This window comes from Danio rerio, chromosome 15 (assembly GCF_049306965.1).
Source record: "Danio rerio strain Tuebingen ecotype United States chromosome 15, GRCz12tu, whole genome shotgun sequence".
Classification (NCBI taxonomy): domain Eukaryota; kingdom Metazoa; phylum Chordata; class Actinopteri; order Cypriniformes; family Danionidae; genus Danio; species Danio rerio.
In genome coordinates this window covers 38,537,018-38,558,020 of record NC_133190.1, presented here as the reverse complement: position 1 = coordinate 38,558,020, position 21,003 = coordinate 38,537,018, and the positions used below count along the sequence as shown (strand labels likewise).

General features: G+C 35.2%; 1 long non-coding RNA gene across 4 annotated transcripts in view; it reads left to right on the top strand.

The window, feature by feature from the left end:
- The window catches only part of LOC141377891 (uncharacterized), an 88,175-nt gene that overhangs the window by 505 nt on the left and 66,667 nt on the right, over positions 1–21,003 (top strand). For 3 of the 4 annotated variants that reach the window (XR_012390998.1, XR_012390995.1, XR_012390997.1), the window contains exons 2-3: positions 2,044–2,289; positions 11,141–11,232. This is a non-coding gene — a long non-coding RNA (uncharacterized lncRNA). Of the gene's footprint in view, positions 1–116; positions 224–2,043; positions 2,290–11,140; positions 11,233–21,003 lie in introns of all 4 variants that reach the window. The other variant, XR_012390996.1, reaches the window with a different exon arrangement.

The following is a 21,003-nucleotide window of genomic DNA, read 5'->3' as shown; positions in this document are numbered from 1 at the left end:
ATAATTATACGAGCAAAAGTATTGTATATTAGATTGTGTTGTAAGTTATTAGGGCTGCCATTGTAACGGTTAACTTATCTCCAGCGTGTGCTTTCAAATGGAGGACTTGGTGTTAGGCTATTTAACATTACTACACGCAGCCAAAATTTGTTTATTCGGACGATAATGGCGTCAAGTTCTGTGTGAGGTTACTTCTGTGAATACAGCAGCCAGTTTACACTGAGTTAAAGTTGGTTTTATATTCGCAGGTTCGTTCATTGACAACTTGAAACATGCAGGGAGCCATGATACTGGAAATATTTAACCTTAAATCACATGGAAGTAACGTTATGACTTATTTAACGTTAGCACTATTTATTTGACTATGAATATAGTTGTACTTTGATCATATGATTTCACTATTTGGAATTTGCAAAAAAAAAATACTTTTGTGAAATTGTATTATTAAGTCTGAATGTGCAAATATAAAACCAGCTTAATTTCAATCCAGTTTGCTTAAATTAGCTTCTTAATTACGGAATCACGGCTATGTGTAGTAAATGCTAACTAAACGTCGAAATGTCACTTATAAACTGTGCATTTAATCAATTCACTTCGCAACTAAAGTCGAGTGTTTGATAGTAATCCTTCTGTAAAATAATTCTAGTCATTATGAAAGTCAAAGTCAGCTTTATTGTCAATTCAATCACATGTACAGGACAGAATCAAAACTAAGTTACTCTCAGACCCTGTAGGTGCCTATAAAATTAAAGAGTTTTTAGAAATAATTTACAATAAATACAATTATACATAAAATGTAATCTAAAATATACATAAAATGTAGTCTAGAAATATACATAAAGAATAAAAATTTGTAAACAATACAATGTACAGTAAGGGCATATGGCAATGAGTGCAAACCAGAGTTGTGCAGATATAAAACAGTGTATATTGCAAAAAGGCTTGTAAACATGATAATTATGATAAAGTGACAGTGTCACAATATATAGAGATAATTCAATAAAAATAAAGGGATAGTTCACCTAAAATGATTATGTAACCTACTCATTATTTATCCTCAAGGTGTTCCAAACCTTTCCCAGTACTGGGTTGCATCTGCGAGGCTATCCGCTGTGCATGCTGGATAAGTTGGTGGTTCATTACCCTGTGGCGACCCCTGATGAATAAAGGGACTGAGCCGAAGGAAAATGAATAAATATATTACAAAATATCCGGCATGGATAAGTCCAGTATAGCAAAGATAAACATGAATGATAGATTTTCTGAACAGTATTCAGGTACAGCATGACGCGGTGGCGCAGTAGGTAGTGCTTTCGTCTCACAGCAAGAAGATCGCTGGTTCAAGCCTCGGGTGGGTCAGGTGGCATTTCTGTGTGGAGTTTGCATGTTCTCCCCGCTTTCGTTTGGGTTTTCCCCCACAAGCTCAAAGACATGCGCTGTATGTGGATTGGGTAAGATAAATTGTCCACAGTGTATGAGTGTGAATGGATGTTTCCCAGTGATGGGTTGCAGCTGGAAGGGCATCCGCTGCGTAAAAACGTGCTGGATAAGTTGGCGGTTCATCACGCTGTGGGACTCATGATTAATAAAGGTACTAAGCCGAAAAGAAAAAAAAAAAGAATGAATATTCAGGTACAGATAAAGTTACAAACCTTATTATTTCTAGTGGCCGAATGTTTACTCTAAAAATCTAAAATGTTGAACAGAATCTAAAATGTTGGGATAGTTCACCCAAAAAAAAAATTTACTCACCCTTCACTTGTTTCAAACATTTATTTATCATATATTTATAAAAATATCTTCTTTTTTTAAACAAGTGAAGGGTGAAACTAACCATAAACTTGTAAACAATGGCGCATGTTTAATTTGTCTGAGTATTATAATGGACAGATCTATCTCTGAATTAGCATTGTGTGTGTTCTAGTGTGGCTGGACGGTTGAATTGAGTCATTAGCATCTGTTTTTAGTGCTATGTTTTTTTTTTTTTTACCTGTATGTCTGTCCTCTTGTTGTGCTTTATTGTCCTGCCTTTTATTTCCATAGAGTCAGGTACTAAACAGGAGAGTCTGGAATTACAGCATGTAGACTGGACTCTAGAGGCCTCGACATATGGAAAGTCTTTCAGAATGTGGAGAGGGAAAGAATGACATGAGTTGTACCTCATCAATGGAGTTCACACAGACATTCCTTCAGCGGGAGCTCAGAGACGACCAGCAGCAAACAAAAGATCCCCTTACCCTGTCTGTGTGTGTGTACGGGGTCAATGGCGTGGGATGTGAGACAACCCAGGTAGATTCAAATTTGTTAGATTTTCTGTTTCTCCCAGATTCTCTGTTACATCGTTTTGTTTTCAATTTTATTCATTACAGTACAATTACTTTTTACAGTTTTACAACTAACACAATTGCATTTGAAGCACTCTGTTGCTTTATTACTTTAAGAAGTACATTCTAAAGTACATTCATTCACTCATTCATTTATTCATTCATTTTCCTTCGGCTTAATCCCTCATTTATCAGGGGTCGCCACAGCGGAATGAACCGACAACTATTCCAGCATATGTTTTATGTAGCGGATACCCTTCCAGTGGCAAACCAGTACTTAGAAACACCCATACATACTTATTCACACACACACATACACTACGACCAATTAAATTTATTGAATTCACCTATATTGCATGTCTTTGGACTGTTGGGGACCCGGAGGAAACCTACGCGAACACAGGGAGAACATGCAAACTCTGCACAAAAATGCCAACTGGTTCAGCTGAGACTCGAACCAGCGATCTTCTTGCTGTGAGGCAACAGTGCTAACCACTGAGCCACCGTGCTGCCTTATTCTACAGTACAGTAATATTTTTAATTAATTTCGTTTAATCTGTCTAACCTTTAGGTTAAACCAAAGTGTTATTTTGAAGGGTTACCATCGAGTCACTTGAGTTCTGTGCTTATTAAATTTATATGACAATATGGTTTTATGAAAGGAATTGTACAATGTATATCACATAATATACAAAACCAGTTTTATTTCTCCATCGAAATGTTACATTTCAAGCCCTGTCAGTATCATCTTTTACTGTACTTATTTTTTATTGGTTAAAATGTTGCGCTCCAAAAGACTTTAATTTCATTTCATTAATTGCAATTGTAAAAATTCATACAATTTAATAATTTATAAATACATTTTACATTCATACATTTTTACAACACACACACACATAGTGGGGGAAATAAGTATCCAACACATCACCATTTTTCTCAGAAAACTAAAGGTGCTGTTGACTTGCAATTTACCCCAGATGTTGGTAACAGCTAAAGAAATCCATATATGAAAAGAAAACAAATCTAATTAGCTTACAAATGAAGTTATGTGTAATAAATTGAAATGGTGCTGGGAAAAACTATTGAACACATGAAGAAAGGGAGAAGTAGAAAGGCAGGGAAAGCCCAAACAGCAGCTGAAATTTCTTAGTAGTTCTTCTGTAGCTCTCTGTCCCTTGTTATTGTAAACAAATATTAGCTGCTCCAGTCCAACATCTACATCACTAGGATGAGGAAGATGAAACCAGAGTGGACATTTAAGCAAGACCATCATCCAAAACACAGCCAAGGAAACTTGCTAATGCTTTCAGGGAAAGAAAATCAAGCTGTAAAATGGCCCAGCCAATCACCTGACTTGAATCCAATAGAAAACAAAAAATAAAGAGATCAGTTTGGATGGTTTGGATTATTCATGCTGAGATAAAAATATACACTATATATATATATATATATATATATATATATATATATATATATATATATATATATATATATATATATATATATATATATATATATATAAATATATATATATATATATACATATATATATATATATATATATATATATATATATATATATATATATATATATATATATATATATATATATATATATATATATATATATATATATATATATATATTGTCCAGTATAAATAGGTACACCCCTCTCAGATCTGTCTTTTAAATAAATTTTTATTTTTGATATTAATATATGCAAACCTATAGTATGCAATACAATTTGAAAGTATTTGTGTATACACATTAAATTGGACAGTACCAAAGTCAAAAGTGCAACTAATTAACAAAATAACAACATCATGATGCATAAACTTGTAAAGCCAGTCTAATATGTTAAGGAAAAATGTGAAATAACAAATGTATAATAAGGAAACAAAAAGAATTATAAAAAATATAGAATTTAATTAAAATTGTGTTTTTTTTTTGTGTGTTTTTTTTTTTGCAATACTTAATTTGAACCTTTCTAAATATAGTAGGTGACCACACTCTTATTTTAATGAGTATGACTGTTTATTAAATGCTCTAAAATATATTATATATATTCTCTTAGAAATGTATATGGAAAAAAATTAAGGGGATGTGCTCATATGCTAATTGTTTAAAATTAAAACATGGAAGAAAAACTGATTATTCCTTTCAATTCTACATAAAAGAATTTGATGTAATTTAGTGTACATTAAGTGCACGTAATAATTAAAATTTATAGAATATTTAGTTAATTCCGTGATATACAAGTTTCTACATACAGTATCCAAAATCCTGTGGCGATTTTGGCTTTGATTGTATTTAGTATTAGTGAGATTGGAACATGCTGCCTGGCAAAAGGTCTTGCTTGAGATGGCAGTGTCCTTACTTTCTCCATCCCAGATTGCGAGTGCTCTCATTGGGGACGGTGTCCTCAGATACCCCTCTTTAATTCAATTAGCTTCAGTAAACCATTCTTCTCTGCCATTATCTGTTTCAGATTAGTGCTGCAAAGGTTCAAATCTATTAAATCAACCGTGAATAAAAGCGGATCTGATACACTTTAGACGGATTGATCGCTGATTTGAAATCACAATGATCTGGTTTATGTGAGGATAATCAAATAAAAACAAATTCTTCACCTTTCATTCACCTAATTCTGTTTCAGTACAAGCAATAAATAAATAAATAAATAAATACTAATACCAAAGTTTCTTTAAGGCAAGTCATTTCACTCAACGGCCATCTTTGAAATGCCTCTGTGGGAGTATGCTTGGGCGTTCTGTCTGAATGGGGAAACATTAAATCACCAAAACTGTTTGCCAAACTTTTACATATTTTTACATTCAACATTACACATTTGGAATCACCAATAAAGTTAAACATCTCTCTCATAAGTTTACTTTCTAAATGTTTGAATCAAACAAAATCTGCATTTTTTTTAGGTTGCCCGAGCTAATGTGCATACGCACTTGAAAGGAACGAGATCACGACACCAACCTTATTTATGGCCATGTTACACATTATCATCCTCCAGATAATGCTTCGTCTGAATGCGCTGCTCTTCTGAAGTAATTCACAACTTTTTGATGATGAATCTCCTCTAGAAATGACAGCGACTCTTTATTTACACATTTGTGAGAGCAAAGAGCTTAGAATAACCAAGAGGCGACACTCAATGGAACGTTCCATTGCAACAGCAGCACCCAGCAACAGCCCTGGATTCTGCCATTTTTGGAGTGAAAGTGATCGGCCGTCCATTGAATCTCATTACTTTTGCGATGGCAAGCAGCTGCTTTGTTTGTTATATATCTATTTATAAAGTGTATTAAAGCTGAGATACAACCTGAAAGATGACAATACAACACTTATTATCACAATCATCAGCACTTTTAATAGTTTATTTTACAGACTTATAATATGCTGTTGTTCTAATGGAGTTTTCATTCCAAAATGGCCGCCGCGTATCCTAGTGGCTGTTTCCCAAATTACACTAGCGTGTCGCCTCTTGGTCATTCTAAGCTCTTTGGTGAGAGTTTGACTAGTTGGGGTCATGTGATGTGCGTTTGACAGAACGAACTGTACCACGTGTTTATTTTAGATTTTTTAACAAGTTGATATTCAGTTGCTATGGCTTTTACCGTGGTTGTTTATCAGTTACTATGCAGTTGCATTGTTTTGTTTTTGGTGAGTTTCTTTTCAATAAATATGGAATTTACAGTAGTTGTTTATCCAGTTGCTAGAGCGAGCGTGTTTTTTTTAGCAAGTTGCTTTGCAGTTCCTTTAGTGTTAATAAAGGTTTAGTGAGTTGCCAATCAGTTGTCTGGAGTAGTTATGAATATGCTACACAGTTGCTAGCGTACTTAGTGTCTTTTTAATTGAGTTGCTATGCTGTTGTTAGGTTGTCCAGAGTAGATTGTAATATGTTACCAGTTACTAAGGTGGTCGGGTTGGTATTTAGTAAGTTGGGGGCATGAGTAAAAATTTTTTAACAAGTTGATATTCAGTTGCTTTGGCATTTACAGTGGTTGTTTATCCAGTTGCTAGGGTGATCGGCATGTTTTTTTTTTTTTTAACAAATTGTTTTGAAGTTGTTTGGGTGCTTATAATGGTGTTTAGTGAGTTGCCAAGCAGTTGCTAGGGTGTCTAGAGTAGTTGTTAATATACTATGCAGTTGCTAGGGTGTGTAGTGTATTTTTAGTAAGCTGGTATGCAGCTTTAAGGTTGTTCAGGGTAGTTTGTAATACATTTCCAATTACTAGGGTGTTCGTTTGGTATTTTATAGGTTGCGGGGTGATTAGATTGGTTTTTAGTAGAGGTTTAAAGAAGTTGATAAGGTTCAGTTACGATTATCATGCCATCGAGGCGGTTCAATTGGATATCTCGGTGCATCAGGGTTAGGCATGGGCCGATATAGGATTCTGACGGCATGATAAGCTTGGATAAAAATATCATGGTTTTAAGGTTTTCACGGTATTGTGATTAATGCTCTAAAATGTATTCTTTTAAAATGTCTGGGTAAAAAAACAAAAACTTTTCCCCTTTGAACACAATATGTTTAATTTTGAGAAACATTTTAAATATTTTGGATCAATAAATGTTTCAGGCTTAATGAAGACAGCAGAAGTCAATAATTCATTTAGTTCAAAAACAGTTTTTTTTTTACAAAATAAAACGGCATCTTTTTTTGCTGCTTAATTAAGGGTGAGCCTTCTAAAATAATGATCGCCAACAAAATGACTATTTTAAACTCACCAGTGAAAGGGTTAATACCGGAAGTAAAGCAGCAATGGTATAGTTACTTTGCACTTTGCATTGCAAGACTAAAGACCTGTTTTTTTTTCACTGCTTTTTTTTTTTGATCATTCATTTTTCGTCATGTATGTATTGCTGCACTGCAAAAAAGCTTTTCTTACTTAGTAATTTCATCTCGTTTCCAGTCCAAACGTCTAAAAAATCTTAAAGACTAGACAGGCGTAAAATGGCATGAGAAAATTAGGTGATGCTTAACTTCTGTTTGAGATTATATCTCATTAAAGTTTATTTTTCTTACCCCATTGGCAAATAATTTTGCTTGTTTTAAGCAAACAATCACTTAATTTCGAGAAGTTTTTTCAGAAAACAAGACAATTTCTGATGCTACTTCATGTGTCTTGTATGAATCTTAATTAAAGATTTTTTTTTAGATTTTTGAATTGAAAACAGGACGATTAATCAAATAATCAAAAAATAATCGACAGATTAATCAATTTTTTAAATAATCAATAGTTGCAGCCCTAGACATCAATACAAATTAACCGGTTATGATCTATTACTGAACCGATAATGAATTGATGACGTCTCCACTGCTGTTCACCGAAGAAACAATTAATTTTGACGCTGCTAGTTTTTAGAGTTTTTTAGATATTTGGATTGAAAACAGGACAATTTATTAATTAATCAAATAAATAATCGACAAATTAATTTATTCGTAAAATAATCGTTAGTTGCAGCCCCAGACATCAATACATATTAAGCGGTTATGATCTATTACTGAACCGATACTGAATTGGCCGCATCTGTTCACCGAAGAAACAATTAATTTAATCGGTTATAATCTATTACTGAACCGATACTGGATTTTCCACGTCTGTTCACAGAAGAAACAATTAATTTAACCAGTTATGATCTATTACTGAACCGATACTGGATTGTCCACGTCTGTTCACAGAAGAAACAATTAATTTTGACACCCATAGTTTTTAGTGATTTATTTTTTTTAGATATTTGGATTGATCAATTATTTAAATTATTTAAATCAATTATTTAAAATAATCGTTAGTTGCAGCCCTAGACATCAGTACGTATTAACCGGTTATGATCTATTACTGAACCGATACTGGATTGTCCGCATCTGCATCGCGGTTCACCGAAGAAACAAATAATTTTCACACCTCTAGTTTTTAGTGAGTTGTATGCAGTTGTTAGTTTGTCCAGAGTAGTTTGTAATATGTTACCAGTTACTAAGGTGGTCGGTTTGGTATTTTGTAGGTTGCAGGGGTGATTAAATTGGTTTTTAGGGAGTTGTTATGCAGTTATTTGGTTGTCCAAAACAAGACATAATTTCTGATGCTACTTCATGTGTCTAGTATGAATCTTAATTTAAGATTGTTTTAGGTATTTGGACTGAAAACAGGATGATTCATCAATTAATCCAATAATAATCGACAGATTAATCAATTATTTAAAATAATCGTTAGTTGCAGCCCTAGACATCAATACGTATTAACCAGTTATGATCTATTACTGAACCGATACTGGATTGTCCGCGTCTATACCGCGGTTCACCGAAGAAACTATTTTCACACGTCTAGTTTTTAGTGAGTTGTATGCAGTTGTAAGTTTGTCCAGAGTAGTTTGTAATATGTTATCAGTTACTAAGGTGGTCGGTTTGGTATTTTGTAGGTTGCAGGGGTGATTAAATTGGTTTTTAGTGAGTTATGCAGTTATTTGGTTGTCCAAAACAAGACATATTTTCCTATACTACTTCATGAGTCTAGTATGAATCTTAATTTAGGATTTATTTTTAGATATTTGGGTTGAAAACAGGACGATTCATCAATTTATCAAAAAATAACCGACAGATTAATCAATTATTAAACTAATCGTTAGTTGCAGCCCAAGACGTCAATACCTATTAACTGGTTATGATCTATTACTGAACCAATACTGAATTGTCCGCGTCTGCACCATGGTTCACCGAAGAAACAATTAATTTTGACACCTTAAGTGAGTTGCTATGCAGTTGTTAGTTTGTCCAGAGTAGTTTGTAATATGTAACCAGTTACTAAGGTGGTCGGTTTGGTATTTTGTAGGTTGCAGGGGTGATTAAATTGGTTTTTAGTGAGTTGCTATGCAGTTATTAGGGTGTTCAGTTTGGTAGGTTGCATTTTGTAGTGGACTTGCTATAGCGTTTTCATTCCGGTCTCTAGATTTTGCTCCTGTCTGGCTTAAGTTCATGTCACAAAATTTACAGGTCTAATCAATATAAACCATTTTAAAGAATGTAAACAAAAACAAGGGTCCCAACATATTTCATGTTTTACATTTTCAACTTGTGTAGCTTCTGAGAATCCAAAAAGAGCCACATATTGATAAATGATGTCATGATAGCTGTTTTAACATTAAGATATGATTGACTTGCCTCTTGTTACAGTTAAGATATAGTTTTGTTCATGGGCCAATGCTATGACCACATTGAAATGGTCTATAGTTGAAATCACACCTATCCTCAACAAACCACACAATCTGAGGTAAAACAAATTAAGTCTGAGGCATAAATGGCACAAGGCTGGTTATGGCCCAAAAAATGATTTAAAAGTTCAACTGACAAAGGACAATGAACAATACTGAAACAATGAACCCGACATGCAGTAACAAAGAAAGCTTTTAAAGTCTTTAAGTCCCCCTCCTCCTCACAGACACACACACACACACACACACACACACACACACACACACACACACACACACACACACACACACACACACACACACACACACACCTGGTTTATAAAGTGTTTATGTGTAACCAGGTAGCTGACTGACAGGAATGCTAGAGATGTAGTCATGGTCTCTCATTAGGCAGAGAGAATGACAGAGGTCCAATACCAGAACATGCTGACACACAATAGCTTTTTTAAAGCATATGTTTCCAGTGTTGTCTTTATTGTCGGGTGGTATAATCAGATCTGTGTGCTTTGATGTGATAAAGTGTCCTCTCTCCATCACAATCTTGCAGACTTGTGGAAGAATCCACATACGCAGCGGGTTTTAAAGCACTCCGAGAGCAGAGGGTCCCAGCTGTTAACCCAAACACAGTCAAAATCATCTTTCTGTTTAGCTTAATACTATCCGACAGATAAACACAAAGCACTCGTATCAGATATCAACTGTGTAAGTTTACACTGTCTGACAGGGAGACTTGGAGTGTGTTTTCCTGTGCATCAATATTATTTTAGTATCCGTATACTATTATAGTAGTTATTAATATTTTGAAACTGCTTATACTTTTAGTTTAAGAATTTTTAGTACTTTAAACCTGTTTGTTAATAGTAGAAGTCCTCAAGGTTTTAGAATTGTCATGTAATAATCACATTTTATTGCTAAGGATACAAGATGGCATTGAGTAGAATGAGTTAAAACAGTAGTCAATATTTAAAAGTCAGCATTTAAAGGGGACCTATGATACCCCTTTTTACAAGATGTAAAATAAATCTCTGATGTCCCATGAGTGTGTATGTGAAGTTTCAGCTCAAAATACCACACACATAATGTTTTATAACTCTTTGAAACTGCCCCTTTTAGGCATTAATCCAAATTATGCCCTTTTTGGTGACTGTTACTTTAAATTTAAATGAGAGCTCTTTTCTAAAGAGGGCGGAGCTATGAATGCCTATGGATCAGCATAGTGGCAGATGCAAAAGCAAGACTAACGTCCAATGCTAATGAGGGAAAGATCATCACTAATGGGCCGAGCTTTCTCCTTCTGGTGACACGTACAAAGGAAGAATACCAATCAAAGTGTTTCTGCAGACTGTTTTTATCAAGTGTGATTATAAAATGAATACATATTTATCCATGTAAACTGGTTATATTCTCAGGCTGTTGCCACACAACTGTTTAAACCTCTTATAAAAGTGACTTTTGCTTAATTTCCCTTTCAATCTTCGACACGATGCTGGTAAAATGCATAACTTATGCAAATATATCCATACCAGTATGATCAGACACTTTTTTTTTTAATGCTGTTTTCTCACTTTTTTCATTTTTTTGTGTTTATGCTACAGAGAGGAAAGAGCACAGCACATATTTTTATCTAAACATCACTTAACTATGTGAACAGCATCTAGATACTCATCATCAGTGTATCGCTGCAAAGGTATTTTAATTTTTTTTTTTCTTGCTTTTAATTCAAAGTTTCTGTTTCTGGGGCATTATTGCTGAACAAAAGCTATCATAACAGGGATCACCTCAGGTACTGATTATGTGTTTTATTGTCTATTAAAGGAACACTACACTTCTTTTGGAAATAGACGTATTTTACCGTAAGTGACCTAGAGTTAAACAGTTGAATTTTTACAATTTTTTCATTCATTCAAGTGATCTTCACATCTGGCGGGGACACAATTAACTTAGCTTAGCTTAGCATAAATCACTGAATCAGATTAGACCATTAGCATCTTGTTCAAAAAAAGGACTTTTGATAATTTTCCCATTTAAAGATTTACATTTCTTTAGTTACATTTTTTACTAACTAAAATTAAAAGTAGCTATTTTCTAGGCTGATATGGCTATGAACTATATTCTGGCATAAAATTCATGGAACCTTTCTGTTAAACTGTACCATGGTTGCAGGAGAAGAAATTATATTACTTTGTTATCTAGTTACCTAGTTGGGCACTATTTTTAGGTGCCCCGTAATATCATTGCACCTTCGGCAGCCATGGTATGGCATCAAAAAAAAAAAAAAATCTTTTCAAGTTTTTTTTTTTTTTTTTTTTTTTTTGAGAAAAATGCTAATGGTCTAATCCAATTCAATTAATAATGCTAAACTAAGCTAGAAGTGTTCCTGCCAGACCTGAAGATTGGCTGAATGGATTCAGAAATGGTAAAACTCAACTGTTAAACTCTTGGGGAGTTGTAAAATAAGTCTGTTTCGGTAAAGTGAAAAGTTTTTCCTTAAATTACCACTTGAATAGTTTGAATACCATTTTCATCACATTTGTTGTAATTCTGAGAGTGCCAGAAGAAAGGTATCTCAGATCTTGAAATTAAAATGACTGTAAACATACAGTTTGAACATGAACATTAAACTGTGATTCAGTGCAAACCAACAATTGTCACAGTTTGTACTTTTAATAATGTTATTGAGGATTAATGTTTGTTAATTAGATTATAATCCTATCCATTTTTTTCTGAGTGCAGTTCACTCACTGTTCTATGCTTCTGAATATATCTGGTATTTAAGGGTGCTTTCACTCTTGGCTTGAATGCTTGGTCCGAAGTTCAATTGTCTCCTCTCAGCTGGTTTGTGTTCACACTGTCTTTTTTCCTTCTGAACCCCGGTACTCTTGCATCATCAACCTGCTGTTGTGTGTACAGCTGTTGCTAGGTGACGGCCACGAAAGCAAAGCGCCAAAATGGAAACATCTGCATATTACGATCTTCCTTTACTGAAACATTTGGTTTTGTTACCACTTACTTCTTGCGTCTACCTGCTTCAAAAACATTAAACATGTTCAGAACATCACACGATGTCTGCAGAAGTTGTTTTTGGTGGAAACGAGCAGACATTATCACTGTTTGCTCTGGGTCAGACCCGCTTGTCACCAAGGTTGGTGATACCCAGACATACACACACAAATTAAGTTATGTAAACTGAAGTTTGTTGTACAGTTAGTGGTTCACTTCGATTATTTGGTACGGTTGCATTCCTATCAGAAGTGAACTGGATCAGATTTTACACAAACCGTGCCCAGACCACCTCTTTCAGGCGGACTCGGGTACCGTTTACGGGTGCACAGCCAAGTTCAGAAGACAGTGTTCACACTAGCTAAACGTATCATACTTTGACATCAAATAACCCCGGATGCGGGTGTGTGAAAGCACCCAAAATATTTGTCATATCATGCCTGGTGTAGAAGAAAAAAAATCCTTTTCTCTAGAATCTTTTGGCTTCTCGTGTTGTTAGGAAACGGTTTTATTAATTAAGTTCATTCATACTGAAACCAGGAATCGGAATTTGTTTAAAAAATGTTAAATTCAAACAACCCCAGCTAATAACAAGGATTTCCAAATCCTATTTAATTCCTTTAATGACACAATATCCACAATTAGGAAATAGGAAAGGTCAATAAGTGAATACAAGACCATGGTTTTTCAAGGCACCACCAGTATTGTCCACCTACAGTTGAACCTATGTTTGGGAGGTCCAGTATTATCCTCAGTCAGGTCATATAAATGAAGAAAAAGAGTAAAAACTGATTAGAAACTCAGTAGCTAAGTAGCAAAAGACCTAATAATGAAAAATAGGGTTTGAATTTGATTAAAAAATAGATAAAATCAGACTGAGGCTGAGCGATGCATTTGGAGGCAGAAAACAAAGAGTTAGACGTGTGTAAGAAACCACGAGGGGGTGTGTGCATATGTACATGTACGTGTGTGTGTGTTCAGTATGTGAGGGGTTGATGTATAAAGGGGCCCCACGGCAGTCTGGGGGATAATACTCAGCAGATGTGTCCTTATCTGACTCTGAGAGGGGTAGAGCTGAACTCAGACGGAGGGGAGAACGGCAAAAGAGCTGCTCGTATGCGTGTGTGACCAACTGACCGTTTCAGAGTTACACTTAAAGGGAAAGTTCACCTTAAAATTTTAATTTGGTCATCTTTTATTCACCTTGTCGCAAACCTGATTTTCTTTCTTCTGTTGAACATAAAAGAAGATTTTTTGTAGAAAGTAACCATGTTACCATTCAATGATGTGAATTAAATCTCTGCAAAACTGGAATATTGCATAAAACATTTGTGAATAAAGCACCATTTCTATCTGATGAGTCAAAGATAGGTTGTCTGCAGGGTCTTAAAAAGTTCTAAATTGTCTTCAATTTAAAAATCAAAATTTTAGGCCTTTAAAAGGTCTTAAATTCACTGAAAGATTGTATTGTAGGTCTTAAATGATTTTAAACAGGTCTTAACTTTTCTTAATGCAAAGCTACCCAATTGATCCAACACACATCCAATCATCAACAATACATCTTCATAAAACTTTTTGCAGAACTCGATTTATAACTAATATTATCACAGTGTGTTGTGTATACATTTAGTTTATTAAAGTTTTAAGTTGGAAAGTTAAAGGTTTTTTTAAGTTGAAAATGCAAGTATACAACTAGGGTCTGCTTGATTTGACATAAAAACATGTGACTTAAAATTTACCTTAGAATTTGTTTCTTGATGGGGCGAGTTAATAATTTTTTTCTGCTGGACCATTAATAAAATCTTTAGCCTTTAGCCCTGTAAGTCTGAAATGTAATTTTTAAGGCCTAAAAATGTCTTTAAAAAATCTTAAATTTGAATTGGTGAACCTGCAGAATCCCTGCAAAGAGAAGTATATCGCCACTTACTTTTTGTGGCAGCAAATTTCTTTTTATATAAAAAAATTATGTGCATCTCAGAAGACGAAATGCAATGAACGGGCAGTGGCTTTTAGAGGCGTATTTTGGATCGTAGCTGCTCAAGACAGGTCTGGAATGTAATGATATTGAATCGCTTTGACAACAGACGTTGGCTACGGCATTTTAAAATGGCCAAAACAGCATTTAAGATGTTTTACAATACATTTCAATCCATTTATTTGTCTATTAATGCTTTCCCATCATGCGTCAAAAATGACGTGCATGCTGGAATTTAATCAGTAAATGTGTTTCCAAATGTGCTTTTTTTCTTATCGGATAAAGATTATTCTATTCAGTTGTGCGCATACGTTTTATACACATTTTTAAAATATATATATATATATATATTTTTTTTTTTTGCTTGTTAGTTTGATATATATATATATATATATATATATATATATATATATATATATATATATATATATATATATATATATATATATATATATATATATATATATATATATGCTTGCGTGAAGAAAATATGTCTCAACGAAATCCCGTTATCACAAGAAAATACATTTTTATAACATAACTGAGTGACTAAAAGATACACGGACCGCTCACCGGCCCTGCACGCACTGCTTGACATGAATGAATCTGTTAATGATATAACTGTGCTGTTCTCACGGGTAGTGTCTGATATTGCACTGATGCTTTTGACATATACTGTACATTATTATATGCATACATCATGTTAATAGCAATACCGGCCTTTTCATGAGTAGCGATATTAGTTTACTCAGTGCAAGCCTGTTTGCGAAGGTATACCTGGGGTCAAATTTTACATATAGCTGCCCCTCTTATTTTCACGGTAGTAGTTCTCCCGGTCATCTCAAACCAGAAGGCTATGACTGAGTGATTGACAGCTGATTTTAACCAATTCAGTTTTAGAACAGAGGGCCAATAAGAAGAGCGCGAAGGTGGGGCAAGCATTACTGACTTGGCTTTGTTTACTGTAGCAAGTTGACATGACAACTGTTTTAAACCATACCTGAGCACTGCGTTTCGCGTTTCAAGTGCAAAGATGCATTCTGCGTCAACGTCTCTCAAATCCGCGCATGTGGTCAACATTTTGCAGGAAAAACTGGTCGCACACAACAATTTTATGCACTCCACAAATGCTCCGAAATATATTTTGAGTTGGCATAGATAAAATTTCGGGCACACATGCGACCAAAATGGTCACAATTTCGAGCCCTGCATACATATGTCCTCTTTTTTTTCACAAATTCTCTGCAGAACATTAAAAGCATAAGACTTTCTCAACTTCACATATTCTGTGTTCGGTTTCAACACATTTCTGCAGATAGGAAGTTTAGCAGCAGTGCTCAAGTTAATTTCAGACAAGCAGACCTTTGCATTTCTATCAGCTTCCTCTACTTCTGCAAAAATGCTTCATTTGCATGCAAAGCATATCACACTCAACAGTAGAAGTTCAGTTAATGTATCACTTTTAAGCACAACAAATTCAATTGTTTAATGAAAAGTAAAAGAGACATGAATAATAAAAAAAAAAAAATTCCTTTTTCCACAATAAAATACAGTGAAAATTGACTTTACTGCCATCAGATTGAAGCCTTTTTTGATGGGTTATTTTGATAACTTATAATGGCATAACAGTCATAATAGGACAAATGAGCTCATGTATGAGACAAATGCTGTGCCTTTGTCAGTGGGTCTTTCGAACCATCCAAACCCCCCTGGCTCTGGGCCTGTATTGTGTCGAACAGAAGAAAGAAACTAATTTTGGTTTGGAACCACTGGATGAACTATTCCTTTAACATGACACTACATTGCAAACGTCCAGATTGACATTCCAAGCAATTCCCAATGTGATAATTGGTGATTAAACGTGAAGGGGCGGGGAAATGCAGTTCCAGTAAGTCGGTGGGTCACCTCAGAGGCTCGACACCATACGCACCATTAATTCAGCCAAGTATCTGGCCTCTTAAAGCACTTTTCAAGCATGAAGGCACGACAAGTGGTCCGACAAAGTCTGTTGTGCAGCTTCTTTGACTGCCAAGTCCTACGTTCTAGCTTTTTAAGGGTAAAAATTATCAAAGCCCAGCGAGTCGGATGCTTTTATCAGAGGCCAAGAGGAGATGACAAGGCTCTTGAGGTGGTAGGCCACCCTTTCATTAACAGTAAGGCCGAAACCACTGATAAACAGTCATTAAGCTTTGAGCTGGCGGCCCGATCTCTGCGCTGACAGCTTGCTTGCTAGCTAGATTTAAAAAGAAAAATCCAGCAATCGGTTTGTAGCCACATGAAACTTCGGAATAATCAGACGTATTTAAAGGCTAGTTTTAAAGCACACTTCAATAGCAGGAACAAAAAACAATTTTGGTTGGAAGGCGATCCGCACTGTCAAGCGTTTTAAATCATTTTGATACATTCAGTTGAAACAGCTGCACACACGCCAATAATTTGGCTGCCGCTTTTCTCTCAATGGATGTTAGATGTGGTTTTGGAAAAGGGGAGGGTGGGTCGCAAAGTTCCTTTCGCTTGGTGTTGTTTTCCTTCAACCCGTACGTGATCTTTGACTCAGACTCCCTTTTCTGTGTGTGTTTGCCTCTAAATATAGTCGGGATCCTAATCAGACGCGTTTTGGTTACAAATTGTCCAAAAATATTGCAGCGGTCATGTGGTGCTCATCTGAAAGCAGGACGCGGGACGTTTCGGGGGTAATTCAGTTTCAGTGTGTGTGACTCAGATTAGGTAAAGGGATATGCTCCACAGAATGCAGGCATTCAGCTCCAGTCGTAAACACAGGATTAGTGCGTAGTCTGAAGGGGTGATATGTATCGCATTGAGGACAGGGTTTGGGAAGACGCTTATTTGGTTGAGACGGGATGTTCTTTCACCTCAGAGGGTCAGCAAAACTGAAAGATCCAGCCTAATCCAAGACATCCTGTGGAAAGACTCGTCTCCCCTCCTTTATTACCTTTTAGCCTATTGTATTAAGAGGTGTGAAAAGGACACCGCAAACAGTTCATAATAATAATAAAAATAATAGTAGAGAAATGCATGTAGTACATTTATGCAGTGAGAGATATTACAACGCGATGTTGTTTGTGCATCATACATGCATATTAATTGTCTTTTGGCTAAAAATGTCATATTTTAGTCAGTAATTAAATGTAAATATGTACATTACCTCTGCTTTATTGATACTGTTGTTATACTTTTAATTGTGTAAGTATTGATGCTGTTTTTTTAATTATTTTCACATCACTGTTTAAAGAAAGGGGACACGGTGGCGCAGTAGTTAGTGCTTTCGCCTCACAGCAAGAAGGTTGCTGGTTTGAGCCTCGGCTGTGTCAGTTGGTGTTTATGTGTGGAGTTTGCATATTCTCCAAATGTTCGTGTGGGTTTCCTTCAGGTTTTCCGGTAGTCCAAAGATATGCGGTACAGGTAAATTGAGTAAGCTACATTGTTCGTAGTCTATGTCTGTGAATGAATGTGTATGGTTGTTTCCCTAATGATGGGTTGCAGCTGGAAGGGCGTCCGCTGCGTAAAACATATACTGGATAAGTTGGCAGTGGCGACCCCAGGTTAATAAAGGGACTAAGCCGAAAAGAAAATGAATGAATATTTAAAGAAATGGCGGCACACTAGCCTCACAGCAAGAAGGTTGCTGACTCGAGTCCTGGCTGGGCCAGTTGAAATTTCTGTGTAGAGTTTGCATGTTCAATTGAAAGCTCCAACCATATTTAATGGGCACCTATTTTACATTTTTTTCAAGATTTAAGATGAGTCTTTTGTGTCTCCAGAATGTGTCTGTAAAGTTTCAGCTCAAAACAGATTATTTATTATACCTTACTGAACATTAGAATTTTCTGCTCTGGACACAATATAGCTGTTTTTGCTCTGGACAAAATATAGCTGTTTTCTGCCTCCGCTGCGTCAGATAAACAGCACAGTGACAGACATGAAGGAAGCAGATCTGACAAAGTTTGTGAGAAATACTACAGTAAGAACTTTCCCAATGATTATTTGATGTATTTGTTGTGGCGTTGCAATGATCACAACGTTTTATGCGAGTCGCACACAATGTCATTGCAAAGGTTACGCACTCACATACACACACAGGGGACACGCATAGGGTGCGTATATTCAATTTTGCACTGTTTTTGCACGGCAAATGTGACAGGATACACGGTAATATCCACTGCTGTATGGATATCCATTATGTTAATGTACAAAATAAACCTGATTTAACGTCCACAAAGCGGGATTGAAGTGTCTTCTTTTATAATTGTACTGACATGCGCATATGGTGACAAAGACGGTAAAATCACTGTAATTCATTACAATCATACACTGTTTTAAAAACGTTTTAAACTTGTAAAACTCATTCTTGATCACATTAGATGATAATTGATGATCACAGACTGTTGAACAGATTTTTTTAATCCTGGTTGCTTTGTGCACGTTCTGTCTTCCTGATATTATATGCATTACTATGGAGACATGTTAATACGTGGCTGTCAGTCAATTCGGTGGGTGGGGAAACTGCACTCGTACTTCACGTTGCTGTCAGCCTCAAAATGGGAGGGTTTTGGATGCTATTTTAACATCAGAAAAAAAAAAACAGACTTATTGTTTCTATATTATTCCAATATGACTGTGGACACACTATACCTACACACAGTTCTGTCCAAACAGCTTATAAAAGATAATTTTCAGCATAAGTGCTCTTTTTAAAAATATAATTTGTTAAACAGGTGTTTTATGCAATGATTAACATTCACAGTTATCACACGATGCATTAATAGTTAAAAAAAGAAAGGATCATTGGTATTCTGAAAAATGTAGATGATATGACGTTTTTTTTCCCCACATAGAATATTTCAGCTATGCCAAAAAATGTAATTAATTAAAAATGCAGACGGAGCCCAGTCATAAACATGTAATAATTTAACCTTATAGCATCTTCAAAGTTTAGTTTATCTTGAATATTTTGACAGAAACAAGCTACTATTGTAGAATGTACAACTCAAAAGTTTTAGTGATAACAATAAAAACATATATATTTTTTGTTTTTAATAATTAGAATAGAATAGAATAGAAATGTATAGAATAATCACAATACAGGGTGGCACAGTGGTTAGTACTGTCACCTCACAGCAAGGTCATGGTTTGAGTCCCAGCTGGGTCAGTTGGCAATTCTGTGTGGATTTTGCAATGTTCTCCCTGTGTTCGAAAGAGTTTCCTCTGGGTGCTCAGGTTTCCCCCACAGTCCAAACACATGGGCTATAAGTAGGCCCACCCGGAATCTGTGCGCGCAGAATTCCGCTGATTCTTAGCTTATCATTATTTCTATTTATTTACTTGAGTAAATGTGTGTAAATCTGTATTTATTCAGTTTTTTTTTATTTCAGTAATATTATTGACTAATATGAAAATGTTCGTCTGATTTATGTACAATGCAGTTTGTACAGTATTATTTTCTGTCTTTTAGTAGATATATTATATGACAAACTTGCTTTACCAAATAGAGTAAATCTAATTGGATTTGCATTTTAAACATTAAATAAAAGTTAAAAAGATATTATTTTTTATTTCATATATTAAGGTTTTAGATATGATGCTCCCAAAATAACTCAAAAATTGACTTATACCAAAATTCTCTGCAGAAATAGCAAAAAAAAACGTCCGCAAAATCCGTCTGGCCCTAGCTGTAAGTGATTTGAACAAACTAAATTGGCCGTTGTTTGTGTGTGTGTGTGTGTGTGTGTGTGTGTGTGTGTGTGTGTGTGTGTGTGTGTGTGTGTGTGTGTGTGTGTGTGTGTGTGTGTTTGTGTGTGTGTGTGTGTGTGTGTGTGATTGGGTGTTTTCCAGTACTGGGTTGTGACTGGATGGACATCCGCTGTGTAAAACATACTGTATGCTAGAATAGTTGGCGGTTCATTCCACTGTGGATCCTCTGAAATAGAGAGAAGTAGAAGGAAAATGAATGAATGAATGAATGACAAACTTTTAATTATTAAAATAAAACAAGAAAAAAACAAAACAAGATTGATTAAAACAAACATGAATTTGCATAGAAAGAGGATTTAAGTTTTACAAGGCAAATCCAATTGGAACCACTAGTTTGGTGAACAAAATAAAACTCTCATATAATAAATAATAATAACTGAAAATATGACTACAAACTGTATTGTATTTACATAGAAATACATAGAAAACTCCATTGTGGGCTATGGAATAACAATAATCCTTATATTTATATTTTGTGCATATGCAGCAAATTTGATCATGTGTACAATATGCATATTTAATACTGCAGATATACAGTACATGATATTTATATAATTTTTCTTCACCAAGATGTCCTCCATCAGCCACTTATTTTTAAATGTACAGCTAGTCTGATACGTCTGTTCTGCGTTTATCTCCTAGATGGCTGCGGGTCATTAAAGAACAGTTGTAATGCTGCTAATACCCGAGGACCTTCTGTCCTCACAGGAC